Here is a 20,547-nt window from a genome sequence, read left to right as displayed (position 1 = left end):
CGTTCTGGACTGCCGTCCAGGACCCGTCCAGGGCAGGACAGGTCCCTCGGCGGTCCGGACGGGTTAGACCGTCCGCGGTACATTCTAGCCTCCGTTGCAGGCTCTGAACCGGCTATTTGGGGGGCTAAATAATACACTTTTTGCAGTAACTATCAGCCAACCCTGTAACTATCAGTCGGTTCAGAGCCTGCAACGGAGGCTAAGTACATTCCGTCCCTATCGCTGAGGACAGGTTCCTGGGCAGTCCGGGCGGGTTAGAACTAGCCTCCACCAGGCCTTCCTGCGGGGGTAAGGGATCGTAACATTAGCCCCAAAAAAGGAATAATAAGAGTCAGTCCACGGTAAGGTTAACATTTCCCCCTATCTGCAAATTCTACCCCCTGGTGGCCAAACTTCTCTGGTAAATATTCTCACTATAGCCGGCGTGGTTAGTCTAGTAGAGACTAGGATAGAACCCTGTCCGTTTTACATTCCGTCTCTATCGAGTAACATTTTCGGCATTATCACGGTATCGGTACCATCTCAGATAGGGCAAGCGGGATATGCTAATCAGTCCCTGGTCATCTGCGCTTAAGATTCTTCTAATAAAACCGTGGATCTGATAGAGAACAGCTTTATTTTGTGGGGGACTGTCCGTGGGACAGGGTCAGCCCGGCAAGATGTAGAGGTGTAGGGAGGAACAGTGAGTCGAAGCTCCGCCTTTTACCATCACCCTCGTCTGTATATGTACCGTAGTTCAACACCTGAAGTAGGTCCACGCTAAACACAACAGTACTGGAAAGGGTATGTCTTTCTTATCCCCCTTTTTACACTTTCCGTCTTGACTCAAGTCTATCTTGTAACGTTAGATGTACAGGGAGTTAATCGTCGCTTCTCGAATGTCGCTGATACCGACACTAGAGAGGATAGCCTCACGTTAGCAGGCTTTAAAGGTTGGGCGTGATTTTGCTTATTATGTGCCGTTGTCTGGTCAGGTCTAACTGTATCCGGTTTCTAGTAGTCAGCGTCTTGTATTAAAGCCTGCTTTACTTCTAGCTCGGCGTCTCAAAAGGAAATCTGAGGATGCTGACTACAAGACCTTTGCGGGTGTAATCAGAACTGATATGCAATCACAAAATGACACATGATAAGAAAATTAAGCCCGACCGTAAAGCTGCTAAGGAGGCTAGGTATGTAGTTGTGGTCATAGCATTTTCCTTCATCTTCGTATCCTGTCTTACTGTCCCGCCGTGTTATTGTAGGGTTTACTGCCAAGTCTTGCCGACGTGTTCTCTGATTTGAGAAGATTTCTCGAACATCCTAAGTTGATTACATAGAGCATACCACTATGTGTGTAGGTGCCTGGGTTTGCTCGCTTTGGGCTTTGTTAGGCGGATCCTTTCTTTCATTGCATCTATTCACTGATTAGGATCCATAAGGCTTGCCTTCGTCTGATTTGTTGTTAATTTTTCAGTTTCCTTTAGCTTGCCTTACTTCTTTTTTATTTTGTTCTGAGCTATCAAAATACGGTCTAAACTTAGACTACATCGCCGCGGACCCCTTGTAATTATTATTATACATGTAGATAAACAATAATATTGTTATAAGTAGACAAAATAACAACAGCAACATCAAAAGGAGATTGTTGACTGATTAGAGTGTTACATGTTTCTCTGTGCTGTTTCTTTCCGCCTGCCCCTCTATGCACCTGTCCCTTGTAGAACAGACAGACGTGCATGATGACATGCAGTTTTCTCCTCTACACATCTGCTTAGAGATCGGTTGAACGAGGAAACTGTTTGTGTTCTCGGTCTGGTCTGACACTATTTCACATTTCTAATGTAGCTAGACAAACATTCCATCGCCAAACATACATTTACTTGTTCTTTTATTTCTTGCTGTCTACTTTAGCTAAAAAACGAGAACTTGAGTCTAATTTATGTTAGTTGATGTACAAGCATCAACTTTGAACATGTTTTGTTGCGACCTATATTTAACCCAGTGTGGCAAATATGTGAAATAAAGGTCTTCATTCATGCATTCATATACCACATGCGCCCCGCCGTCAGCTGGATTTATAGCCGGCCTTTGAAAGCGGAACTATGACCGAACAAGCTTCAGTAAGCCCCCGGTATGAGACTGATGTTCGCCGCGGTGACGTAGCCTCATTCGCAGCCTCAGTCTAGGAGCGCTGGCTTTTATTTTTGGTGGAGTACTGATTCGCGATTTTCAACATATGGGCCGGGTTTTTATGCCTGGAAGATTGTGTCTGCGCCCTCTTTCAGACTCAATCTTCCCGGCATAAGAACCTGGCCCATATGTTAAAAATCGCGAATCAGCGCTCACTCAAGAAATAAACTAGAAGAAGGCTGCTAACGAGGCTAGTTCTGGAGGCTAGCGGTGACGCAACCAGCGGGGCAAGACGCACGGCCCCCTACCGGCGTCGGAAATGTTACAGTCCGATATGGGACGTTCTGATATTCTCAATAAAAACAGCGGCTATAATTGGAGAGAAGGTCAGGCCCCGCTGGGCCGGTTTTAGAAGCGTGTTGACGGGATGAGATCATAACTTACACGGGTGGGTTTGGTACCGCCAGGAAAAATTGAGGTATTGTTTTTGGTTTGTCTGAGTGTGCACGTGTATCTGTGTTTTTCGATCAGCGTAACTTAAGAACCTCTGTATGGATTGTGATTATATCTAGTCATGTGGGTAGGTCTTGTGAAAACCAAGGTCGAAGTCTATTTTCCGCCCCCTAGCAGCTTCCCTGGGTACAGCAGTAGAACTTACGGTTTTTGTATTTTTTGTCCTGGACAAGCTATGATTTTTTTAATGGCAGATAGCTTTTGACGTAAAGAATAGGCGGTGTAGGTTTGGCCCCCTAGCAGTTTGCTATGCTTACAGTGAAACATGAGACTTCTGAAACTCCTGATAGAATGTCTATGATTAGCGTCAGAAGGAAGTGGAACACTGAGAGAAGAAATCTTTATAGCCAAAACACAGGATGTCTTACATGGCTTTTAATCGGTAAGACGCGATGACCTTGTCGTGTGACCTTGAGTACTGTGATCCCTGAGCCGGAAAGGGTTGGAGCCAGGCAGGGGGTCTGGGATTTGTTAAAGGGGGTTGTGGTATGATAAGGGGGTCTGGGTAATGCCAAGGGGGTCTGGGTATGTAAAGGGTTCTGGCTCATGTTAAGAGGGCCTGGGCTTTGGTCAGGTCAGAGCCAGATATGGGGAGGGAGGTGGCCTGGTTGTGTTGTTAGCAGGTCGGAAGTCAAGTTGAGGGCGAAGCTGTGTGGGGTCTTGGTCCGAGGTGCTTGGCGAGGGTCATTGGAAAGCCAGTCAGGTAAAGTAGAGAGAGGGAGCGAGGTCTTACGTAAGTCACTGGTGAGGGGGTCTTGGCTCCAGTCTTGGCAATCCAATGGACTGGAGCCAGAGACCTTCGAACGGTCGGGTCATGTTGCGTTGTTGTCAGTCGGGAGCTAAACAAGACGCCACTTGAGATCCGCGCCGTCCGTCGGTCTGCCTGGCGACGCCGCCTGGCGCTGGTTCTGGCGCGTCGCGTAGGTAAATGTTGACGGTCTCGCGGGGTTGGTAACTCTACCTTTCCTCTGCCCTTGTTGTGCAACGAGCAATCACTCGTTTCTATCCGCAACCTTCCCATGACATACCGATACCTAAAAGAGCCACAATCTTCGTACGACATTTTTTCTCGTACGAGGTGAGGCTATGACAGAGGCTACCGTCGAAAAGGATCTAGTACAGACAGCCTTTCCCGTCATGACAACAGCTGGATTTTGCTCGACACACTCACGTCGTGCATGTGTCGTACAAAATTCAATTGTCTTGTTACGGAAATGGTTATCTTATTGATCCTGGTCGGCGTTTGGTTCTGTCATAACCTGCTTGAAAAAAAATCCTACGACATGGTCGACATGTTCGTACGACGGCCTACAACGAATGTGACCGCGTCGTAACAGGCCTTGGGATAGTATTAAAAGGACAAAGCTTGACGTGTTTCAGGTGTAGTTTGTGTTTATTTTGAGGATGATACAAATTTTCCTTGGGGGAATGTCGGTCCTGGAATCGAGGATCTGGCCTGCATGAGCCCTGGGAACGGCCTGGCGACAATGTTACCACTAGGATGTTCTTAAATACATGTACACGGAAAAGTCAACAGTTGTAGAGCGCAGAGGCCGCGGGATCAGACGTCAGACTCAGTCAGACCACCAACAGATGAGCTGTCAGACTCCGCCTCGCCTTTGATTACCGATCTTGACTTTGCCCACTCCAGAACAGCGGAAGTCAGACCCGCCAAGGGCGTGTCAAGTCCTAGCCTGGATGCCAGACTGTTTCCAGCGCCTACACAGGCCGGCTCCTCGGCTTCAGGGACACAGTACCCCCAGGAAAAGACTTTGAGTTTGAGTTTGACCCTAAGTGAGACCCTGAGAAACTCCTTGGGGCGTGTTATCCCTGGAAACAGGCTGGCATCCAGGCTAACCCTTTAATTTCATAGCCTTCAAATCAGGTCTCGATATTGCCGTTATTGTCGATTATTTACTTGCTGCTGTGACAAATTTATAGAAAAACGGGAATTATCAATCGGAAAACAGTGGGTCGTGAGCCCTAAACAGGTATTATCAAAATGTCCCACGAGGGGTCTGCTGCCGAGGCTATAATTGTGAGTACTTGTGGGCTGTGTACAGTCGGCGGCAGGGCAGGAAGCCTGCACAAGTGAGTCTGGCGCCGAACAAATTCCCTCCCGTTCCCCAACCGCTCGTCAAGTCAAGTTCAAATCCACCACGAAGGACGTGGGGACCGGAGTACTGGTCTGAAGAATTTAGGGTCCTTGTTTTTCAGTGAAATCAGTGAGAGCCTGGCTACCATCTCTGTTAGTAAAGCAACAAATAAACGCATTTCAGTTTTTGGGCCTTTCAACCCAAAATCATGCTTTGATTTTGAACATACAGTAGTGGCCCCTGTTCTTGTAAGTTTTGATAATCATTCCGTGGATGTGTTGAGTGTGTCAGTTGTTTCTCCGTCCATTGACACGAACTGCGATAAAGCCGGCGTCACAATTCATGCGAGCATCGGCCGATTTTGTAGATCGCCGGAAGCTCGCCGAATTTCAAATTCGCCCGAGCGTCGACCGTATTTTTCAATGAAAACCTGCCCCGTCACAAATTGAACAGAGCTCGGGCGACGTCCGTCGAACGCTAATAATCATAAATCCCACATAAGACGGTACCATCTCTTGGACACGGACGAAGTCAGAATCAAATGGCCTGGTAACAATCTCAAATTTGGACCAACTTTACTTTCTGAGTTGTGGCAAATCTGTAGGGCACAAGTGAAGTAGGTGGGCACACTGAAAATAATCACATAAGGAGGAATTTTGTTATAGACCAATCAAAATACAAGTGCAGGAGCCACAAAGTCAACAGATCAGTCGTTTAACCCCCATCCAAAAATTTTCACCAAATAGAAATCGACCGAAGCTCAGGCGAACGCCGTCCGAGCTTCGACCGACCGTTGACAAGCCTATCGACGCCCTGCCGACGCCTGGGCGTGCCTCGGCAGACAAACATAGATCTATAATGACTCAGTGGACTTTCAACTAGTCATTTTGTGTAGAAAAAACTCAGGAAGTGAAGTCGAACCTCAAAAGTCAAGCCCCAGTTCATTAATATACAAATTGAAACAAGAAGCATTGTCTTCGGTGTCAACATTTTATTTATAATTTTTTTTTGAATGAAAATTTAACTTTGAATTGAATTGTCTTTCATTAGAAAAGTTTGGCAGCATTCTTCGACAAGTTGAAATTAGTATTAGTTAATATTGCAGTATCATTTATCATCTTATGTTATAAACCAAACTGTCGTTTCCTTTTATCTATAAACAAGAAGGAGTTCGGCCGAGGCCCGTCCAAGCTCCCATCAACACCTGCACAACGCTCGCCCGAAGCACGCCTTACTTTTCATGAGTCGGCCGGAACACTGACGAGGGTCGTCCGATTATTGTTCAAGGCCCGTGCGAGGCTCGCACGAGGCCGAAGAGTTCGGGCGACCTCCGACCGACCAAAAATCGGGTCTAAAATCCTCGGATGCCCGCCCGAATATTGGCCGAGCGCTGGGCGTTGCTCGGGCGAGCTACGGGCAAACTGTTGACGAGCTGTGCGAGTTCAAAAATCGTCGCCGAGGCCTCGCTGAATTTAAGCGCAGCTTCCAGTGACACGCGAACGTCGGCCGAGCTCCGAAAATTCGCCCGAAGCCCGTAGAATCGGCAGGACGTCGGTCGTACTTCGCCCGAAAATCGCCATTTGCAGCTCGCCGACAAGTTGGCCGAGCTAATTTCTTGATTTGTGACGGGGGCTTAACCCAACCGTGTAGATAGGACGTTGTCACTAAGACCCGGCAAAAATAAGAACATTGTTTGAATAACGATAAAACTGATCTGTGAAAACAGCTCAGTGCCGAGACCACACAGACCGGGTTGCGATCTCCTGAGCTCGGAGTGTTAGGGGAGGATGAGTTCAAGGGTGCGTCTGTGTCTCCATTTGGAGTGGGCTTATTACTCCAACGTCAAAGTCAGGATCGGGCGTGCGGCCTTTTAATCTCCAAGTGGAAGATCGTAACGTTCTCCTACAGCCACCAAGGCTTCTTTGACTAGGGGTGGGTGCCGTAGAGAATAAGGGTATTCAGATAACGATCTTCTCCCCCAACATCTGTTTGGATCTTGTATTGTCGCCACTATACACCGTCCGTTCATTAGTTGTTGCCTATCTCTCTTAGCCTGCAACAGGCCCTCCTACGGGGTTATGCATAGTAGAATTCGCGGCGAGGGTAACATTTCCCCTCGGGGCTGGCAAACTTGGTGGCCAAACTTGCCCGGTAAATTATTCTTCCAATTTGGGTAAACTTTACTATTTTTCAGCCGACTTAGTTAGTCTGAGGGAGACTATATCTCTCCAGTCCGTTATAAGTTGAACAAAACTTTTAGCTGGGCAAGGTGAGGTGTCCTTTCGTGACCTTCCCTGTCATCACAACTTTTCCGGTGACGTCACGGCTCCTTGGGTTACAACAGGTGGTATCATACCTACCTGTAACCGCGTCGGTACCATCAAAGCCCCAACTGCCCCGCCCCACCTCAGGTGTGTGAACTGTCCCATCAACATCATCACAGGCCGAGTGGCGCGGCCGTTATGATGACAACAGGTTCAAGTGGTAACCGGATGTTTCGCTACATTGTCAGTTCCCTACAGTCGGTACATGACAGAAATTGTTTCGCCACATGGTACAAGTTCGTTACACTACGTGGCAGAAGTCGTTTCTCTACAGTTGAATGTTATTTCTCTAGATCTATAGATAGTCGGACTTACTTTTTCAAGCCCTAGCCTGACTTCATCTAGATGTAGCTTCTTGCAGCCCTTCCACTGGGTAGCCCCTATAAATCCGAACAGCGAGAGGTCGTGAAGCACAGGCTACTTCAAGCCCCTGTCACACATTCGGGAACTTCCCACAACTCCTCTCCCGACCACTGCCCAACCAAAGTCTGCATGCTCTGGGTTGGGAGTAGCCTAGAATCCATCTTACTGATTTTAGCTCCAGTACACACTTCCGATCGCATCCAAGCAGAAAATAACTTTCCAAATTCATAGATTTGTATAAAAGAAATGAGTTCTTTGCTTTTAAAGAGTTGTAGGCAACCACGCCGACCAAGAAAAGGCTCCCAACCTCAGATGACCTTGCTAACGAATGGTCTGGACGTCGTGAAGTCATGGCCATGGCGACTATTCGTTGAGCGCTCTGTCAAATGTTATGTCGCAGCGCGGTCGCCGCCCTTGTGGAATGTGACCCGTATAAACACCATCGCACGCCGTTATGATGACTACAAGTTCACCTGGCGTGGTTGGGATGTTTGAAATGACGTGTGGCGACATATCGGCTCCATAGCGCAGACTCCTGGAGCCTCTGCCGCGTGTTTTCGCGCCTTTTCGTGACGCCAAAATAACAAGAACCTGTATTGACACGACAGAAAACACGGAAGCGTTTGTCAGGTTCAGGATCAGGTGTGTCGGAGTGTGGTGAATAACAGCACGGAAAGGTGAATGACCTGCATTTACGTAATCTCCAAGTAGAGGTGTGACTTATTTTACACGTCTTTTTGAGACGTTTTGTACGGTATTTGGGGGGCAATTTATACACCATTTTGTGGTGTTTTGACACTTTTGTACCTACTTTTGTGGCGTTTTGTATGTCGGTTTAGTGGTGCGCGCTTTTTCTCTGTTAGCCTCAACCTTAGAAAAACCTGAACAGCTAGAAAGGCTACAAAGCGCTTCTTTCCAGTCAGAAGTTGTGTTTGAAGATTGTAGCCCTGTTCTGATTTGCCCCTGATGACCTGCTTGGAGATTAACAAATCACCACAAAGAGACGTTCATGCCAAAACAGGCAATACCTTCACGCTTACTTGGAAATCGGTTCCCGTCGGCCAGAGATGATTCAGGTCTTTGAGAATTTTGCGGCCCGTTTCTTGTGTTCTCGTCCCCTCTACCGCAGGATTTTCCGGCGACGTGCAGGAACTGCCACTTGACTTGATCAGAGGAAAGAGAGGCTCATCTCTTTGTGAGGAGAGAAGAGTTTTCCGGTGTGAGTTTACAGGGTTGAGACGTGGTTCTGAGGCAGAGGAAACGTCTTGAGCACTCTTCATCATTACAGATATCCGTTCTCAGGAGTTGGACTGGTTTGAGTCTAAAACAACACGAAAGTTTTCCGACTATCTATAGGCCTGGATGTCCCTGTAGCTCGACTGGTAGCAGCCTCACAGTTGATTCCCTGGTTTCAATTTGTTGGTAACTGGGAGACCCCGGTTCAATCATGGGAAGGGCACATCAGTTGGGACTGCACCCGTCTTTCGGAAGGGACGCAAAATGGGGTTCCGTGTTCGAGGAGGTGTGCCTCGAGAGATGCCGTGAGAGAGCATTCTAAATAGTGTTTTCCCTCCCCTCGGTTTCTTAGACTTAGTCATTGTCTTTATCTTCATTTTTGGATACTGATATTATTTGATGTTAGCGTGTTGCTTTTAAGTTGCAATCTTGCTTTCAATGTAACGCGATGGCAGTTTTTATTGATATAGACAGGCGGCGCTTCAGTCACATTATCATACATCATCATATTTAATCTCTTTATTAGCCTGTGCGTACCTGCACCCTTCAAACGTCCCGAGATTCCTGTTTTACACTTGGTTCTTTCTCCGAGTGAGTCAGAAGATCACACACGCTTTCTCACTAGGCATGTCTTGGCCCTAAGTAACGTCTTGATCGCTGATGTGGCACCAAACATCGGACGCCACAGGAATGCGCTGGCTGGCACAGCAAACGATACTGATATCTCTTACTACAGGAAGTATGGCCAAATACATCTTAAAGAACGTGTCTCACCTCTTTTGTAAACTACAAACCGCCATCTCACTAACCTATTGCGCGCTGAGTTAGCAGTCGACCTACTATCCCCGCTACTAACTAACTGTTGACTATTTGTACTCAAATAGTAACGGCTAGTCATATTCGTCGTCGTCGTAGTAGTAGTAGTAGTAGTAGAAATGGTTTTTTACTTCATATCACTACAATCGCGGCCAGAGGGCTGAATTGATATAATGATATTACAATATATGACTGAAAGCGATAAAAATAGCGATCACTATTTACAATATTTATTCCAAGTCACCGCGAGGGTTGTTATTGTCATAATTTAGAACTATTTTCAAGTTATTGTTATTATTTGTGTAAGAGATTTGATACTTTTGAAATATTTTGAATGTGATTTCAACTTTCTAAATATTTCTTAAGTTTTCTAAAACTTTAGAAATATTCATGATGTAGAATATGATATTTACAATGGTTTCTAAATAATGGTAACAGCATTCTACCATTATTTACAATTTTTTACAATTTCTTACCATTTTCTACCATTATTTGTAGCATCCCTATAAATAGGTCAGAGGGCTGGGAAGAAAGCAATTCACACATCCTTGCGAAGTTTAGGGAAGAATGCTTTCCACAAAGGACCGAGCGGTGTCCTGCAGTGAAGTCTAAAGATGTACAAAGGCAGACAGAAGGGCCAGATTAGCACCTACTTTTATGGGGGCAATCACCATTCTACCATTGTTAACCATTTTCTACCATTTCTTGTTAATATTTCTAAAAGTTAAATAATCACATAGATGTTTAGAAATTATTACAAATAAAGAGGTTTTTGTGCAGTTACTTTCAAAATATTTCTAAATTATCTAATTAAATTCAAATAAATTCATATTTTTGTATTTGATCTTTTAGAAAAATTTAGAACTATTGTCAGTCAGATATTCTTTTAATAGAAATTTTCCAAAATGATTACAAATATTATTATAAAACCCTCGCGGTGACTCGGAATGGACTCTAGTACAAATTTCATGCCGTACTTTTAAATTTTCTTCGTCACAAACGGAGTCATCAGGACTTCAATCAAAACCCCAATAAAAAGCGGCCAGCAAGCGGATTTGAGTTTTTTTCATGAATAACCAAAGGCTCAAACAAGCAAGACGTGGATATTCTAAGTACATGTACTGTCAAAAAGCAACCTTGAAATGACACGTGGTGTGTTGCTCTGTAGTTCTATGCGTGCTGTAGTCATACGTGTTGTGTTGTGTGCCTTTGTAATAATATATATGTACGATCTGTTTGTAAGAATCCAGGAAGAGCAGATTAGAGTTTCCAGTCTAATCTAATTCATTTCTACAAGAAAAACATCATACATCAAGCCTTAAGAGCCCCTAGCGTACTAAACATTGAAGGTGATTCATTGGATTTCCAGCTGTACAGTGTTCGCGGAGAGCATCAAAACTTGGCGTTTTTCTGTCGGAAATCCCACTAAGTTATCATCTGCTGAGACCCCTAAATAAGGCGCTCGGTATGTGTGATCTCATAGCTCCGAAGTTGCCGTTATTACAGGGGAGTAGCGGAGTCACGCAGCCGGATGTCGCTAAAGCTAACTATACTCAAAGTCGACTTTCCTGAACCACTTTCATGTTCAACAATGAAAGATAATTATTTTCCGACGGAAATCATCATAAATCCCCCTTTAAAAGATGCGCTAAAACAACAAGCAACCTGCGGAAGTGTAGCCTAACATTATTCTTAAGCCAAGTAAAGGGCTCAACTTGAGTGTTTTCCTTATAGAATATTTTGCTTAATCCCCTGTCAAACGTTTGCGACTTTGAGCACGACATTGAAATCTTGGTACAATCAAGAATCTTGGTAAGAAGATGGTTTGTACTAGCCTCCGTTGCAGTCCTTTTCCCCGCTAGGTTTGTACCCAAAACAGGGAGATAGAAATGTTACGACTTGCAACAGTTGAACTCCTGCTTGGACGGTTTCCTTACGCCACTGTCAAAATCATGCATGGGTCTGGACGCGTCTGGAAAAGAGTCGCATAATCCTTTCGGATGGGGACGTAAAGCCGGCGGGGCGTGGTAAGGGGACGTATTAGGGTGCTTATTGTGGTGTCAAACTTCGTAAAAGAACCCAACACACTTATCGAGAAGAGTAGAACAAGGAGACCCGGTGCGCTTGGCAAAAATACGTGAGCCGTAGCGAAGCCGCATTGCACTACTAGCCAATAAATGAGTATTACACTTCGTCTCAATCTTTTTGCTTCGAGTTCGGTATAATTTACTTTTTACCATACATCTGCTTGGAGGTTGCCCTTGCCGTGTCCGAGCCGTGAACCCGTGACCTCCCGGTTACCCCTCTCGATCCGACCGGCCATAAAAGTCATCTCGGCCCGCACTCGAGCCCATCCCCGTCACCGGAGCGACAACAAACACCATAAACACCGAACCGCCCTGGCCGGACTGTAGGCCGCGCAGGAGGAAACGGCCCCTTCAGATGACGCGGGGTGACAATGTTGACCTGACCTTCTCTCAACCCGGGTTTACGGGCCGTGAATGGTTAAAGGGACAGCTGGCGACACCAGGTGAAGTCCCGTCACAGAATCGCGCACAGACAGACGGACAGACACACATGCACACACATACACACACACACACACACAGACTCATAGACTCTATCACACACTCACTCACTCACTCACACACACAGACAGACAGACACACAAACAAACACAAACACACACAAAGAGGGAGACACGCACAGAAACACACAGAGACAGACACAAACACGCACACACACACACACACACACTCACAGACAGACAGACACACACACAAACGCACGCACACACACACACACACACACACACACTCACACACAGTGTTTGTACGTGCTCCCCGATATTCACACTGTAGCGTTGTCGTGGATCCTAAGGGTTGCTATAACAAAGCAGTCTGGGTAAGGGGATGAAGTCTGCCATCCCGATTGCCGACTCCTATTTTCCTATTTCTGCTAAATAAAAGTTTGAAAATTTGACCTCTCGGCCACTGTTCTACTGTTAGCCCCAAAGGCATGTATATTAAGATCGCATCTACATTTTTAGGTCTATTCAGATGAAACATCTGGACTTCTTGGGTGAAGGAGACAGGCAAATTACTGAGTATTAGAGTCGGACAATGAAGGAACTGGCGTAGCGTGAAATATGTGTACGGCTTCTTGATTCTTTGGGGGGTAACGTCCTGAAGGTCTTTCGAAAGGTGCTCTTTTTTCTCTACCGGTAAAGGGACCGGAGAAAATAAACGTACTGAAAAGTTGAAAACGTTGCAAAAGGACGTGCAAAAATCGTCTTGGAGACGAGCGGTATATCTCCCAGGCCTCCCAGTCGAAGTTGTTAAAATCGGAAAAACTGGCCCTTGAACTCAAAGGTCCGACCGCTTTCTACAACTTTTTACCGCTCGACCAGGAGGTCTAACTTTAACTGGCAGAAACTGTTCTGCGGCTTGAAACGTACCACATTCGTTTTTGTATTGATGTTCAACTTGAAGTGCCTAGTGGCACATAGGTCAGCAAGTTTCCTTGCTGTTTCAGTAGCAGGGCATATGTTTACTTAGACGGGTTGCTAGCCCTTCTGCTCTAAGTTTAACGTGCTTGAGGCACCTCCTCGAACACGGTACCCCCATTTTCCGAAAGACAGGTGCAGCCCCGACCGAGATGTCCTACTCCAATGTGATACAAATAAAGCTGCCTGTTTATGGTGCTCTCGGGAAACACTTGGTCTAAGTGTGTGTGTTGCTGTTGTGTAAAGTGGGAATCACGTACTGATGCAGGTCATCCTGCGGACAGGTGTGGTCGGTAGGGGCGTCACCCACAGGTGAGAACACCTGGTGGGTTTACTGTCCACAAGGGAACACTGAGGAGAACTGCGTACCTGTTGCGACAAAATAGATCTAACTGTAGTATTCCACTATGGACAGTAGGTTTTATTATCCATGTGAGAACACCTAGCGGTTTTACTGTCAACAAGGGAACACTGAAGAGGACTGCGTTAATGTTCTTGGGTCCTGGCAAGAATTGACCTTCTAAAGGCCCCATTTCGCTAGACGACGATCCTACTGCGACCTCGCTGTGACCTGAATAAATTGGTGGTTATGTAACCCTTGATTTTATATTTAGAATGTCATGCAAAACGTGAAAGTATGACTGAAAAGACAACAAAACAAACGAAGCATAAAAAATCCGTTTTGTCCACGAAATTCGTTGAACTGCATGCAATATTCCGTAAATAATTTCATCGGGTTGGGAAATCTCCTGCCGACGTTTCGGTGTCAGAAGCTCCGAAGAAGGTGTCTGACAGATACCGAAACGTCAGCAGGTCAGATTTACTGGTTGTGTAAAAAGAAATCTGCAATATCCTGTATGCAATGTTCTATTGTGGACAGTAGGTTTTATTATCCGGGTGAGAAGCCATGATGGTTTTGCTGTCCATAAGGGAATACTAAAGAGAGCAGACAGTTGGCAGGTCTATTTTTATCGGGACAGAAGAACAGGTAGATAGTTAACCTCGGCCAGGTGTTCACCGTAGTCAGGCAGTGTTTATAATGAGCTCCAAGCAGATGTGGCTTTTTTACGGTCGCCAAGTTTTACAGATTCCTTTTTAACAGACTTATGGTATGCTTGTAGGCGTGGAAGGGAGTCGGGAGAGAGAGGAGTCACTGAAAACTTTCAATAGTTTTAATCTCAATCCTAGCTGCAGGGCAAAGACAAATCTCCAAGCAGATGTTTTAAGCGTACTGTAGACAACTTGTCTGTTTATGTTCCTTTATTACCTTCGCCGAGAAGGTTATGCAGAGGGTAGCGTTTGTATGTTTTGTACTATGGCTGAAAAGAAAGGATAATTTGAATAACTAGTGTACCTTGTTTTTATCAACTTTTAACATGTTTTTGTCGTGACCTGTACTTAGACCAGTGTGGCAAAAGCGTACAATAAAGGTCTCCATTCGTTAAGGTATATAGTGGAAAGACAGTCGCGCCTTCTCAGTCCGTGTGTACATGTGTGTGTTCAGAACACACACGTACTTCCATCCCACACAAGTAGAATGTACATACTTATAAACCAGTTTCCTAAGTGAGCGCCCATCGAAACCCTTTCGGCGGCGCCGCGCGGTGTTTACCCACGCTTTACAGCCCCGGTGCGATTGCCATGTGTGTGTATAGCCTCTACCAGGCTCCAGAGGTCGCTGGAAAAATCTTAGAAATTGGCCAAATAGAGAAGTTAGTGCTTGGTCCGCTTTAGAAATTAAGGACCCTCTATCCGTAGCCGACTGCCTTAGCATACTATTCACTCTATTTGGCCAATTTCTACTATTTTCCCAGCCATCCGCGGGGCCTGGTAAAGGCTAGTGTGTGTAGTCTGAGTTTGGGTGCCAGGTTCAGGAGTCCACTCGGATGGGACCTCGGCCCAAACCTGCACATACCTGACAAGAAATAGAACATCTAAGACCTGAGTGAACTTTTTTGTGGAGTTTTTGTGAATTTCTTTTCATGTCCCAATCCATGTGTCCCGAATTGAGGTCACTGACCTCGCCGGGCAGACCAGCTGTTTGTGGGCTATACCACACTACATTTAGGAAGGGGTGTCGGCCAGCGATGCTGCAGTGCCGGAAAAAGCTGCTGGGGGCTCATACGGATGTCCCTGTAGCTCCACTAGTAGCAGAATCATAGTTGAGCTCCTGGTTCCAATTAGTTGCTAGCTAGGAGACTTCGATTCAATCCTGGGTAGGACATCTCGGTTGAGGCCGCACCCGTCTTTCGGAAGGGACGTTAAATGGGAGTCCCGTGGGAGTGCCTCGAGCACGTTAAGAAATGACTAGCAACCCCTCTCTTTAAAAATATGCCCTGTAAGGAAACCTGCTGCCCTGTGTGCCACTAGTCATTATAAGGTGAACGACAACAGGGTGGTAGTTTTTGACGATTGTGCCTCCCTACATCTGCTTGGAGATAAGAGCAGGCCGGTGTCAAGTGGTCGTGATTTCCCATCGACCCCGGTAACGCCTGTCTGACGAGAGGCGCGGTTGCCAGGGGATACCGCGGTTGCCAGGGGAGACGGTGGAATGTCCTCGGGTCGTTATCAGGTAATCCCCTCTCGGCTTCGCGGGGGGCTCCTCGAGAACGAATCACCGGCAGATTAGCGCGCCGAACGACGTGCAGAAATGTCTCGGTGACACGTCGTCACGGGACGCACGACTCTGGTTCTCATTTTATCACAATTAATCTGGTGCAGTCAGTAGGTACCCATCTGGGTAATGAGGCTGCCCGAGGCACCTCATCAAGCACAGAACCGCATTTTACGTCCCTTCCGAAAGACGAACGCAGCTCCAACCAGAGTGCCCTTACCCTTTTTGACTGCAGTTAGATGTGTCAAACTTGATGTCTAAATGGGGTAGTGAATATTCCCGAATTTTCCCTTCGTAACCCTTACATGTACTTCAGCTTTTAGATCAATTACTTTTTTCTCTCTCATTAATAGTGAGTCCTGCGTTTCCCAATCATGACGAATCTGACCTAGAGAGAAGAGATGTTGTTGCAGTGCAAATGTTGGTTCAGTGCCTGAAGTGGTGCCTTGGCCTTGCACTGAGCAAACTTGTCTGTAAAACAATAGGAGAAAGAAACTTGAGTGTACAAACTTTATGCGATTTGCACAGGCGGAAGAAAAGGCTGAAAGGAAACTTTAAAGTTTCATTTTCTTTACGCTAACGGTGAATAACAATAGGGGGAAACTTGAGTATACTTTATAATACGATATGCAAAAGCCGAAGAAAACTTGAAAGGAAGTTTTAAGTTTCGTTTTCTTTGCGCTGACGGCGCGCGCGCACGCTCCGCTGCACTTTCCCGCGCACTCACCTGGGTTTCCCACCTGCTATTCTCACCTGGGCGCATCCAGGTGAGGAGAATCCTGCACGCCCCCTTGGCCTGATCCCCGGTTAATCCCCAGCTGCGCTTCAGCCCCCAGGAGACCACTTCTTCTGCAACCGCCAGTTTTTTTACCAACACTTCCCCGGGTCCCCAGGCGCCGATCTCCGCTGAGTCACTAATCGTTTTATAGTCTAATCGTTTTAATTGTTATTTGGGCAAACCTGTGGCATTGTCTGCCGGGTGAAGAGGATCACAGAACATAATCGGCTTCTCGTCGCCACAGTAGAGCCATTCTCCGCAACAGTGTCGCAAAGTTTTGGTTTGTAACAGTGCCCGCGTGTTGTAGCGAGGGTTCGGGCGGAAGGAGCACCTGTCTGCGGATCTACCTGAGCGATCACCTGGCCACAGGTAACCCCACGTTTGTATTTACCTGTACAAGATCCCTTGCCACAGTGTAGTCATTCTACGCAACAGTGTGGCAACTTTTCGGGTTTGTAACAGTGCCCGCTTGTTGTAGCGCGGGCCGTACGGAACCTGTCTGCGGATACAGCTATCTACCTGAGCGATCATCTGGCCACAGGTAACCTCCCGTTTGTATTCACCTGTACAAGATCCCCTGTTTCCTCCCGTAGTGTCAGTGGTGTGAACCAGGCCTAGAGGGTATGTGTGGGGCTATAGCCTAATGAAGGGGTTCACATCTAACTTCCGGAGGTACAGCATACAGTATATCTTTACCATCTTGAAGCCATCAAGGTGCCTCTCTAGCCATACATCATCCGAGCTGCGCTCAGATCCAGTCCGTAAGATCTGGTCTGTGTTTGCGCGAAGCTTGGCTACACGCTGCGGTCGGCAAACAGAGTCAAGTTGGAGGGGACCGCGACCTGCCTCGGAACCGCGGCGCACTCCAATAAGAGGTTAGCCGATAAGATCGCACCGTGCAGGTTTGCTCTAGACGGGACCAAAGTCGAGAGGCAAATACAACGAGTGATCCGGGGCGCCGGAGACGCTGAACAGCCTCCATCGTGCGCGCTCCTTCATTAGGGAAATTGTCTGCGAGCCTGGGAGGTGGAAAAGACCCCGTCGGGAGTACGGGAGGGAGTACGGAGTGCCTGCGGTATGGACAGGAGTTTTTAAAAGTCGAACCGGCGGCGATAGAACGATCTCTCATCGCTCGGCAGCTGAGCGCGGGCATGCTGCGGCGGGGAGGAATGTCGAGTGGAATTAGAGCAGACCGCGGTGCATGTCCGCAGTGTTAGAGGAGGGGGACTCACCCAGACCAAGGAGGTTATTTTAACCTCCCTGCCTAGACCAACAACTGCCCGGAGTCGACCGGCTACAAGTCTTAGATCTTTCTTCTTCAAATTTGGACGCGCTGCGACCGGCGACCGGGCCTCAATACTTCAGGTGCGTTTCTGAGAGTTTCAGTGAGGTTTCTACCAAACCGTATCTTCGCACTAGGCTATCTTGCGACATGCTTGTCGTTCGCTATTTTACGACCATTTCGACCTGCCCATCGCCCATTTATCAACCCAGAACGGTCAGTCAGCGTCTTTCACGTTTAGAGACCAGCAATGCGCGGAAGCCAGACGATCTGGAAAATTGTACGTCTGGGTAGCTGATAACGTGCTGAAGTATTTTACTGCCTGAAACTTCTGGTTTAATGAGGTCCTTTTTGTGTGTTCACGTGGGTGTAGAAGGACACCCTCTGTAGCAACTTTTTATTAGGATTGTCACGCAGGCAGCATTGCCAATGTTGTGACCATACATTTGCACTATATGTAGCAATACTATATATGTATCTTCATAGCAGTTACCCGTAGTTACTTAGCCTCAGTTTTCTGTAGTAGTTGTTGTTCGCTGCCGATTACATAAAGGCGCGGTCGGTAGCGGGTCTCCTCCATGTAACTTATTGTCTATTTAAGTCTTGGGCTCAGTGGTAGTGCGTCGATGAAGGTTAGGCATCCAGGTAATATGATACGCCAAATAGCAGTTACTCCAGCAACTAGGTATGATTTTGGAAACGATCAGACGCTTTATCAAAGTAGCATTTACTACTTTTCGTCAGTGGTACTAGCGTGTCAGACATTCCTGGTATTGGGCTATTGGAAGACCCCCCTCCCCACCATGTCCTAGGCCAAACATCGACGCGCTTGCTACGATGAATCGCTCAACCTGTCTCAAACAGACATGTGCCTTCGTTTGGTACCGCACCGTCCAGAGTGGTTTATATCTGCTCATCACAACCTCCGACAGGTGCATTTTACTGGCCACCCCCTTCCGCGTTTAACAAGATGAATATCTGAGTTACATGGGTAAAATTTGTAGCTGTGAGGCATTACTCGTCGGCTTGTTCGTCTAACTGTAAGGCATTACTGGTCGACCGCTTTGCTCGTTCAAGCGGACCTTGATAAGCCTATGGTATGGGTTTAATAATCCCTGTCCCGGCTTGATTCGTACTTGCCAGCGCAGTAGCCTCCAGTGCAGGCTTCTCGGTGGGCGTCTTCTGCTGGTTACCAACGGTTTTCAATAACTTTCAAAACCTCCCCCTTGTATGATTGTAGTATGGGACAATGTTCAGACGCCCTAGCCTTGCTGGATGCCATGTACGCTTAATGGGTAGTAATCTCCAAGCAGATGGTGCGAAAAATTGTTACGTTTTCCTCCAAGTTACCTGTTCCTAGAGGCAGAAACAGAAACGGATGACAAGGAAAACGTAACGACTTTGCCTACCGACATTTGCCTGGCTGGAGATTAGAATAAGCGGTCCCTCTACTATTTACCCTCTCTCCTGAGTCCTGACTGACATGTGTTTTGAATCCGAGCTGTGTGGGTTTGTTGTTCTTTCTTGTTACCTGCGAAGGACGCCAGACTGACAGACAGCAGACTGAGGTGCGGGTCGCACGGTGTGGCGACTGTGACCTGGGCGTCTCCAAGCAGACGTGAGGATACTGCTCAGTCCCTGTGTTCTACGCGTCTTTTTGCAACATGTTGTAGACAAGTGCACCTTTTTCACTCTTCGCCTTTCCGAGAAGTGGAAAAGATGCACTAGTAATACTCTCAAGGCAGAGGTTAGGCTCCGTCTGGTTTATGACATGTTTTATTGACGGGCTCTCTGTGTCGTCCCGTTTTCCTTATGTCCGCCTAAAACACAGCCGGAGTCTAACCTCTGCTTGGAGAGTGCACTCCGAGACTGAGACGGCTCCTTACATCTGCTTGGAGACTAGTGTGTACTCAGCTCGTACCTGTAGCTCGTTACCGCTGCCCTGGTTCGTCCTTCTCACCCTCCGGCCGACCTGACAGGTCTCAGGGCTGGACTTGGTGTTTGCTCGCGGCCATGGCCTGATGGGAACCGCGTGGTCAGCGTTTGTACTTTTTAGTTTCCTTCTTGTTTCTCGTGCTCTTTTAAAGCGTTCAAACTTTAAAAAAAAACTCCAAGCAGAGGTCTCGGTTGAGGCTAACGTTTATAACCTTTATTGTACATTCATGCCCTATCGGGCTAAGTACAGACGTCGACATATAGATAGACACAAACGTCGTGGTCATGTACACTAACACGTGATGTACACCAATATGACTTCTAACGTTACATGTAATCTAAAACAGTGGTTCTAGTAGTGACCTAGCCTGAGTGTCATCCTGTTTCAGTTCCACGCTCTAGGTAGAGCCTGGAACTGAAACAGGATGACACTCAGGCTAGTATTGACCGCGATTTCTTTCGTTGGGTCTCCCTCTAAAGAAATCACGGCCACTACTACTACTAGCCCCCGACCGAAAAAAGGCTCGGCTTCCAGAATGAGAAAAAGCAATCGTTTTCCCTTCTCTTCACATCTAGAAGTTAGTTGTTGATTTAGAAATCAAAGTAGATGTTTTCCTTTCTCTGTTCTCTTCTGTTCTGCTCTGAGCAAATCCTACAATCCTCTTTATTCTCGTTTTACGTCTAAGCGCTTCTGATTTGTCTGTTATTTGCAGTGTGCCGTAATCTGTTCTTTTAAAGCTCAAATGTGTTTTCTTTCAAAGAAACAACAATGTGGTGTTGGAAAGAATAAACAATAAAAGATTGGGGTCTTCACGGGCCAAGGAAGTTACAAAAGTCCGGTAGAACTGATCATACAGGTCCGACTGTGACAGACGACAACATTGCCAAGAGCAACACGCCACAGACAGGACCCCATACCCGCACCCCCGGGTGGCGTGATTTTCGCAGATGGTTCCACAGCATGTTGTGTTGTACT

At 46.9% G+C, this 20,547-nt stretch overlaps 1 protein-coding gene across 2 annotated transcripts in view; it reads left to right on the top strand.

Moving 5' to 3' along the window:
* Positions 1–20,547, top strand: part of LOC136433960 (kinesin-like protein KIF26B) — a 114,937-nt gene that overhangs the window by 1,224 nt on the left and 93,166 nt on the right. Inside the window, exon 1 of one of the 2 annotated variants that reach the window (XM_066426579.1) lies at positions 16,610–16,723. The exons of the other annotated variant lie outside the window; for it this stretch is intronic. The gene's annotated coding sequence lies outside the window, so the exon portion shown is untranslated. Of the gene's footprint in view, positions 1–16,609; positions 16,724–20,547 lie in introns of those variants that run through there. 2 annotated transcript variants of the gene reach the window in all.

The sequence above is a fragment of the Branchiostoma lanceolatum genome, chromosome 4 (assembly GCF_035083965.1).
Source record: "Branchiostoma lanceolatum isolate klBraLanc5 chromosome 4, klBraLanc5.hap2, whole genome shotgun sequence".
NCBI classification, from domain to species: domain Eukaryota; kingdom Metazoa; phylum Chordata; class Leptocardii; order Amphioxiformes; family Branchiostomatidae; genus Branchiostoma; species Branchiostoma lanceolatum.
Note: the sequence above shows the minus strand (reverse complement) of the source record. Positions and strands in the feature narration are given on the sequence as shown.